The following is an 8,962-nucleotide window of genomic DNA, read 5'->3' on the forward strand; positions in this document are numbered from 1 at the left end:
TCTCTGCTTTAAAAGGCCACAAACTTTTCACTACATAATGATACAATGCTCTACAATGCTCGATACTCCTTGGTTACCCTTTTCTTTCTTCTCCATTCCCTTGCAGTTTTCAGAGGAATTCATTTTGTGGAAGTCACTTTTTCTCCTCTTCCCAATCTTCCACTCTGCTCCACCATCCTTTAACTTCTACTCCTCTGCCATCACTCAGTTAAGCAATATACTAAGCCCTCAGGGTAGGGAAGAGAATAGACTCAGGATCCAAACACACTAAGAAGAAATTTCTCCTAACACACTACAAAGAAATTTCATTAACAATGGTGGAAGCAGTATAAAAGGCTAAAGAGTGTCAGATTCCAAAACATAAACTAAGGCTCTCTGACACTGATCTTGCAGGATGGCTTCACATCCAGCCCTTCAACTGGCCATGGCTTGAGCAATATCACCTCAATTCTCAAGGACCTAACCACGAGAGCCCCTCGATATGGCCATGTCTTCAAGGCCTGAGTCATGATTTACCAATTAGAAAGTACCAAGCCAGTACCTCTGCCAATTCCTGCCAGGATCTGCAACCAAAGAACCAATACTGAAGAGACCAGAGTTCCCAAGACTTCCTCCAGGCCCAGGACAATTTGAATAAAAGGAGCTTTGTTCCCAAAGAACATACTGGCCACAATATCACTGTAAGAAGAAATGCTATTACTGTCATTCTCCCCACTGTTTCTGAACAATATGTAAACATTTCTATTTTCCTCCCTTTTGGTAAAGAAGAACAAAATTAGGAATCAATGAACTATTCTAGGAAAAATCACAAGGCCATAAACATTACGTCATTTGATAATCTCACCACAAGCCAATGTTTTCCAGAAAGGGAACCCCAGAGCCTGTGAAGTTTTACACAGATTATGTGGAAATCTTTTTAAAACCTCACAAAGCCTTAACTCAGTAAGCCTGAATATACCTCACCTCAAAATTCAGATTAAAGAGAACATACAATATGAGAGAGGGCTATTCTACCTTAAAAATGAATTCAGCTAAGGGGTGTCTGGGTGGCTCAACTGATTAAGTGGCCAACTTCAGCAACAGGTCATGATCTCACAGTCTGTGGCTTCGAGCCCCGCATCAGGCTCCATGCTGACAGCTCAGACCCTGGAGCTGCTTCAGATTCTGTGTCTGCCTCTCTCTCTGTCCCTCCCCTGCTCACACTCTGTCTCTGTCTCTCTTTCTCTCTCTCAAAAATGAATAAACATTAAAAAAAAATGTTTTTAATAAATTCAGCTAAGAAAAAAAAAAAGAATTCAGCTGCAATCTGCTAAAGTAAACCTTGTCTGAAAAAAAGCATCAGAGGAAGTCACATCTGTGGCCTGTCATTGAATACATCACTCTACAACAGATGACTTTTATTAGTAATCCCTAGGCTCTGCATTAAAAATCTTGGTATACAAGGGGCACCAGGCTGGCTCAGTCAGTAGAGCATGTGACTCTTGATCTTGGGGTTCTAAGTTCAAGCCCCATGTTGGATGTAGAGATTACATAAAAATAAAATCTTTAAAAAAATAATCTCAATATACTAAGAATATTTAAGCAATAAAAAATTACTTAAGTAATCAGATATCACCAAATACATACAAGCTATAAACAAAAATAAACAGGGCTTCAAAATGGTCCATTAAAAATGTTTTTCTTCAGTATTACCTAATAATTCTAGAATACAAGATGTTAATACAAAAGTTTATATATACTGTCTAACTGATCCTTTCCCAACAGTGAAAATTCCTGCTACCACTCAAATAATGTGAATATATGTTCACATGTAGAAGTTCCACCCTTCATATTCTCCATGGCTTCCTAATACTCAAGTGTTGCTTAACACTGTAAAAAGTACCCAGAAATTAAAACTTACAAAAGTAATCAATGAAAAATAAATAACCAATGATTTTTCCACAAACCAAGTCTCTCATTTGCTAACCTTTACCACAGACACTCCTCTGAACCTTCTAAACCAAGAACTTTTGTTAAAACGCCACGGAGGGGGGCCGACCTGGTGGCTCAGTCGGTTATGTGTCTGACTTGATTTTGGCTCAGGTCATGACAAGCTCCACTGTCAGCAAGGAATCTACTTGGGATTTTCTCTCTGCCTCTCCCCCATGCACATGCCCGTACGCTCTCTCTCTCAAAATAAACAAACAAACAAACAAAAACAAAAAACACTGCACTATGAAGTTCAAACAAGGATGCTTGGTGAAACCTACCGGGCCTCACTGACCAGTAGATAAACCTATATTTTAATTCTTCAGGACATATAAACTGAAACTGCCAAGCTACCTATAAGAAATTTTTCTATGAAAGGAAAATGTTCAGAAGCTTCTGCAGGTTTCTGCCTAGAAGAGCCAACACTACACCTTCTCTGAGACCTGCCCCCACTCTTAAAGTGGAATCTTTCAATTATGTTTGCACTTCTAGACTACAGTCCTATGGCCCTACTAATTAGACCAATAATGGAGAACTGGACAAACTTCAACCAAATTTCCCCTCCCAGGAATTTAAAATGTAGACAATGAGCTAGTAACAGTTGCAGTGGCACTAGCATTTAAGTTCATATGTGGCACCAGGAATGAAAGTGGTGATTTTCTTCCATGTGTTTTTAAAGGAGGAAAGGCCAGACTGTGAAAAGACAACTAAAGCAGGATAAAAAGAGACAAGAGAGGACACTGACAGCCAGCAGGGAGGGAAGTGCTATCTGTACTGCCTTAGCTCCCGAACGCTTCCCAGTTTCTGGTTCGTGTCCTTCATGAAAGCCAACTGCTCCCAGGTTCTTTAAGTATCTCCTTACTTCTGCTCCCAAAGAATTCCTCTTCCTATTTCACACCATCAGAAAATCATGACAGTTTAAGACACAAATTCACAATAGGAACAGTGTAGAAAGGGTATGATTATTCTTGTGGTTCATAAGGAATCTGAGCAGTAGCTAAGAAGTTGTTTCTATCACTATCTATAACTTCAGGAGGAGAAAAAAAAAAAGGCAAAAAAACCCTGAAACCTTTAAAGCAAAAATCATCTGTTTGCCTAAGTCCTCAGCTCTGTGCTTCCCTTCAACACTCACCTGTTCAAAAGTTCTGCTGGTTCACAGCAGGAGGTGCAAGCAGACTTTGTTCAGGTCCTTTTAACACTGTAAATAACAAAAGTATTAAAGTAATTGACCCAACAATCAATCTCTTAGGAAACTTTTAAAAACATAATCTCTTATAATGAATAGTTTTACAGGAAATGGTTCCAAACCTGGTTAAAATATTAGAATCATCTTGGGATTCTCTCCCTGTCTCTTAGAAACTAGCTTAGAAACTAACTTCCATTTTCCTAACATTTAAAGAGTTTCTCAGTAGCTCTGGAGGGGGACTAAAAAAATACATATATTTAACTGAAGTTCTAAGTGATTCTGATAAAGACAAATGAGCACCAATACAGGGTTTAGGAAAGTGATTACTTGGGGCTTTCATTCAAACTACATTGCAGGGATGTGATACCAATTTTTAAACGTATCTGATAGAAAAATGACAGCCACCAACACAGCAATACAGTATGTATCCTATGCAAATAATCAGTGAGCCCAAGAAATATAACCACTGCCAAAATGCCCAAGGAGCAAAACTCCAGGTGTGCTTTCAGTTGCAAAATCACAACCTTCATTTAATGCTCTAATGAGACAGCATCTTAAAAATCCACAGGATGGTGACATCTCAACTGACTAGGAGTAGACTGAATGAAACACAACAGCTTCAAGTGGTTTCTTAGCTAAAATCAAATAATGCTTTGAATGCTGTTATGTGTCAAAAAAACAATAATTGCAAATTAAAGTTGATTTTATTAACATCAAAAAAGTAACTTGGGAAAGCGACTTCTGCCTTTTGACCTTAATTTTGCAAAAACATAGCCGTGTTATTTTAATACCCAAAAGGTCATTCAACTTTATGCACTGCAGTCTAGTTTAGTTTTATAAGGGCATGCAAAACGAAAAGAGGGGACAACTAGGTAATAAAGTCTTCTCTGGGCCTAACTCAAAAAAACAAGCTCTAAAGTATCTCTTATTCCAAGTATAATTAAGTTCAAGTCCTCTGTAGTTAATGAAACTCTGCAGTTAACAAGAAAATATAAAATCGTATACTTTAATTACTTGAAGTAGGTAGGTACATAATACTTTGAAAATATTTTTATAAAACTAATTGTAACCACTTAAGGGAGTATTCTTTCGTTTTTCAAACCTCCCCCTATTCCTCCCCCTCAACTTCACACAAAATTATGGGCAATTCGGGGCGCCTGGCTGGCTCAGTCGGTACAATTTGATCTCAGGGTTGTGAGTTCAAGCCCCACATTAGGTGTAGAGCTTACTTAAAAAAAAAAATTTTTTTTTAATTACCAGCAATTCAACAAAAGTATCATTTTGCATTCCCATATAATTAATCTACTGTATTTCTCAGTCATCTGAGAGCATAAAAAAACAAAACAAAACAAAGCCAATTGGGTTAAGAAATACTAGGATTCCAACTATCAGTAAGCCTTCCTATGGAGTAAAAATCTACTTATATATTTAAAAATATGTAACTTTTCAGGGCATTAAAAATGAATGGAAATCCTAGAACTTTATTACCATAAAAATCCTAGCAGAGGGTGAATAGGGAAAAAAGGCTTGGGTTCAGAGTTTTACAATGATGACCAAATGATGTTAAGGCAATTCAAATTGCTGAAGGAAAATGGACATTTAACTTGCCTCTAAGATACCCGGATTAACACCAACAGAGGCTTGTAGATTCAACCTAATGAGACTGGTCCCACTACAATCTATAAGAAATAGAATAAAACAGAAAGTACTGAAAATGTAATCAGCAGGGGATAATGGAGAACTGCAAATGAAGTCAGTCTTTGAAAATGGCACAAATCAAAGATCCTTTAGAATGGCAAGGGTAAAAGGGTCAGCAATAATCTTTTCACCCAAAAGGTTCTCCCAGGCAGCAATCTCTATCAGTAGTGTCATCTCCCAGTGTGAAAGTCAACAAAAAGAGAACAGACATACGGAGTATTAAAATGCAGAGTCATGAGAACAAATGAGATGATATGACATCAAAGACATAATATGAAAATGTCATTTCAAAAATTCAACAAAAGAACAAGAGGGGAAAAATTCGTTAAAACACCACCTCATCACTATCACTGCTATGTCTCCTTTTAGCCAAGGAGCTCCACTCATACCCTGAAGTTGTAAATTCCTCTCTTCTCATGAGCTTCAGGCAAGCTATGACAAATTATTTTTCATATATGCAACTCAACTCACCAGCAAAGGCACTTCAAAACCAAAATATTAAATTCCTCAGGTGAATTAAATGCAAGAAGACATTTATGAAAGCTCAGTAATAAGCATATGGAGATAAGCTAGAAGGAAATCAGAAAAAAAATTTTTTTCCAAAGAAAAAAGCCTATGAAGTATCAAATCATTTGGTGAACTTGTCAGCTAGTCTGAAAGGCAAAAGGGGAAAAATAAAACACTCAGCACAAAAAGTTCTACACATGTAAAATGCTATAAAAGACATACAAACAAACTAGCGGAAGAGACCCTGAGGAATCTAAAACTAGGATGGACAGAACAGAGATAATTAAGAATTCTTAATTCTTACCAATCAGATTAAGAATAACATAAATTAATATGCTGATTCTACCATTCTCCCAGGTTATATTTCTTAATGATGTGTCTAAACCTCACAGGAAATTAATTTCCCTACATTTTCAAATATCCGTAAGTGTTCCAAAGATCCCCTCCCTCGAAAGCAATTCCAGATCTTTTAGGCGGTCTATCATCCATCTCATTTAAACACTTCTAAGAAAGATTTTTCAAGACAATTTCCTGAAATATGTTACATGAGCATCCTGGATTTTTCCAAACTCGGGTGGGGCGTGTGTCATACACAGAGGGAAGGGGGTCTGGGCATACTGGCCCCAATTTCCAGAATCTGGTCTCCCCTTGCAACAGTCACAAGAGATGTGGAAAAAATTTCTAAGTCACCGAATAACCCCTCTTGGCACCAATGAGCAGGGTACACATTTTCCAGTAGCCTCCGTCTTCTTGGGTCCCTCTGGCTAAACTAGCCTCCATACTTTTCCCAACACCTGACCTGCACCCACTTCAGCCTTTGCCTCGGTATCCCTGCCCTGGCTCGCCTAGCCCGGAGCATTCCTTCTCCAGAATTGCTCCACCTACGTCAGGTCCTTCCTCGAACACGAGCTTCTCCGTGCAGCCTTCTCAGGGCACACAATTTATTTTTTATTTATTAATTTTTTTCCAATATATGAAATTTACCGTCAAATCGGTTTCCATACAACACCCAGTTCAGGGCACACAATTTAAAATTAACCCCTAAATCTCGGTCATCCGATTTCTGCCTCATTTTTTTTCCCCCGCATCATGTACCACAACACGATGTATTTTACCTGAGTTTTTATTTGTGTGTCTAGAAATGAGCTCCCCAGAGAAGGGATTTTTGGTCTGTTTTGGCCCCAGCACCAAACAGTGCGGTAGAGTCTCAATCTGTCGAATGAATGAATGCGTGAATGAAGGAAGGGAAGCACGTAGTCCCTTCCGCCTTCTCCGTGCAAAATCCTGAAATGCTTCATCAAGTACAGAAAAGGTGCAGAGCCCTTTCTTTGCCAATGAATCAGTGCCATTACCAGGGTTTTCCTTGGTGTCAAATGTAAAGGAACAAGTGTGTGACATCTCTCCAGATACATGCCACTTTGAAGGTTTTTTCCCAGCATCCTCTACTGATGTCAACATGTGATGTAACAGAAAAGTACATATTCCATCTAGTCTGAGCACTCCAAAACCTGCTACGCTAATGAGTAAGACACAGGAAATCATCAATGAGTGAGAGAACACATTTGTGATCTAACCGAAATGGACAAACTCCGTAAGGTCAGGGCTGCAAATATCAGACGGGTGGAAGTTAACGTACAGAAAGGGCTGGTATGGAAGAAAAAAAAAAAAAAAAAAAAAAAAAAAAAAAAAAAAAAACTCTTTTAAATCTAAGAAGCGATTCGATTCCAAAAAGGAAATACTACGGAAGGACAAAATATCTTCCCTGCACACCACACCAGGAATCAAAACTGCCTATAATCCGAGACGCACAACACGGGATGAAAGGCTGTTCACAGCTTCCGGCCCCATCCTCAATTTCTTCTAAGTGTAATTGGAATACTCACCTTCCTTTACAGAGAAAACTAGGTGTGCTTACGTGCTTTGACTTTCAGGGAAAGGAAAAAAACAAAACAAAACAAAACAAAACGCAGTGCCATATAAATGCGAAGCAACGTTGTTGCTTCCCAAACAGGCTCGTGCAACCTGCTTCTTTCATAGACCATTCTGTGGCCGGAAGTACCAATCTGATTTAGGCTTCAGCCACAAAACTCAAGTATTCCAAGTGCTTCGTGGGAAACTGCTGACACTGAAAAGACTAATACCCATCTCCATCTGACAAGAGTGTTCAGGTCCCAAAGCTGCCTCGGGCTCGACTTTCCCAACCTCCGTCCCAGGTTCAGATCATGGCTCCACCTTGCCTCAGGCCTGGTCCAGACCCGTCCTCTCGCCACGGAAGGAGTCTCCACAGTGCAGATGCTCGGTGAGGAAGGCAAAGGCGCACCTCCCGGAGGCCAGGTGTGGGGAGGAGGGCCGGCAGGAGCAGCTGTCTGGCCGAGGCAGCTGTTACCCCGAGCACCCCAGCCTGGGCGGGTGGCTGGCCCGGGGAGCAGGTAGCAGAAGGCGAACCCTCTGGCCCTGAACAAATCGGCCTGACACTGCCCACCCCACCACCCTCTTCCCTTCCTCGGCTCCCCCCCCCCACCCCCCGCGATGCCACCGGGCCCCGGAGGTGGGGGCTCCCCGGCTCGGCGGTCGAGACGCGCCCGGGCCCGGCGTGCCGCCTCGCGGGGTAGGAGGCTCCCTCCGGCCCAGCACCTGACCTGTCCCCTCCCCTGACGCTCTAGCCGGCCGTGGCCGCTGCCGGGGCGGCCTGTGGGTTGTCCATGCGGCTGGGCCGGGTCGGACCGGAGCGGCGGGGACGCGACCGCGGGCAGGAGTCCCGGGCGGCTCCATGGAAGGGGGTGATGGGAGACAGCGGAGTCGGGGCGCGGAGCGGAGCCGGGCAGGGGAGTGAGACGGAGTCGCTGGTTACCTGCGGTCCGGGACAGGGAGTCTCTCAGAATCCAAGTCAGTCTTCAGCCTCAACAACACAAGATGGCCGACACGTCGCCACGCACGTCACGTGACAGCGCGCTCCTTCCGCCACGCCCCTTGCTCCTCCCCCGCCCCGCCTCACCTCCCTTACCCGCTGATCCAGCCTCCCACGACGTCCTTCTTTTCCGCTGCCTCCCGCCCCTCTTCCCCGAACACGCCCCTGCCCGAGCCCCGGATGTCAGGCTGGAAGAGGGCGGGGCCGCGGCAAGGCGCAGGCGCCTGCGGGTCCCTGGGATGGGGCTCCCTGCCTGCCCTTGAGTTGAGTAGAGTTGGTGTTCAGAGTTGGACCCCGGCCAGGCGCTGTGTGACTCACCGTCCTATGCACCCAATCCAGAGCCAGTTCGCAGTTCAAAAAGCTCTTCATCATTTACGAGCTGATTTTCAACACTAGAACTTTTCCACAGCTTTTAACCCAGCATTTTCCTGCCCATTTGCCATCCTGTAGAAAACGGGAAAACGACAAAAGCCGAAATTCAAAGCAGTTTCTCTACTTGTTAACGGTTCTGGTAGAACTGGGAATTCATTCTAGAGTGTTGAAATGTGACAGCTCAGAAGGACTAGAGAGCTTGGACCCCCTTCTGGTGCGTCAAGGGCTATAACCCTTTTGCCAAAAAATCTAACATCTGGGGGCTGCCAAATAAAATACAGGACGCCCAGAAATATTGGGAATATATTTACACTAAAGAGTTA

General features: G+C 42.6%; 1 protein-coding gene across 6 annotated transcripts in view; it reads right to left on the reverse strand.

Moving 5' to 3' along the window:
* Window positions 1-8,750, reverse strand: part of GIGYF2 (GRB10 interacting GYF protein 2) — a 150,000-nt gene extending 141,250 nt beyond the window's left edge. For 5 of the 6 annotated variants that reach the window (XR_007454242.1, XM_049614666.1, XM_049614664.1 and 2 more), the window contains exons 1-2: window positions 8,211-8,308; window positions 3,101-3,166 (exon numbers count right to left, since the gene is read on the reverse strand). The gene's annotated coding sequence lies outside the window, so the exon portion shown is untranslated. Of the gene's footprint in view, window positions 1-3,100; window positions 3,167-8,210; window positions 8,309-8,585 lie in introns of those variants that run through there. The other variant, XM_049614665.1, reaches the window with a different exon arrangement.
* Between the last annotated feature and the right edge of the window lie 212 nt (window positions 8,751-8,962).

Source organism: Panthera uncia (genome assembly GCF_023721935.1).
Source record: "Panthera uncia isolate 11264 chromosome C1 unlocalized genomic scaffold, Puncia_PCG_1.0 HiC_scaffold_3, whole genome shotgun sequence".
Taxonomy (NCBI): domain Eukaryota; kingdom Metazoa; phylum Chordata; class Mammalia; order Carnivora; family Felidae; genus Panthera; species Panthera uncia.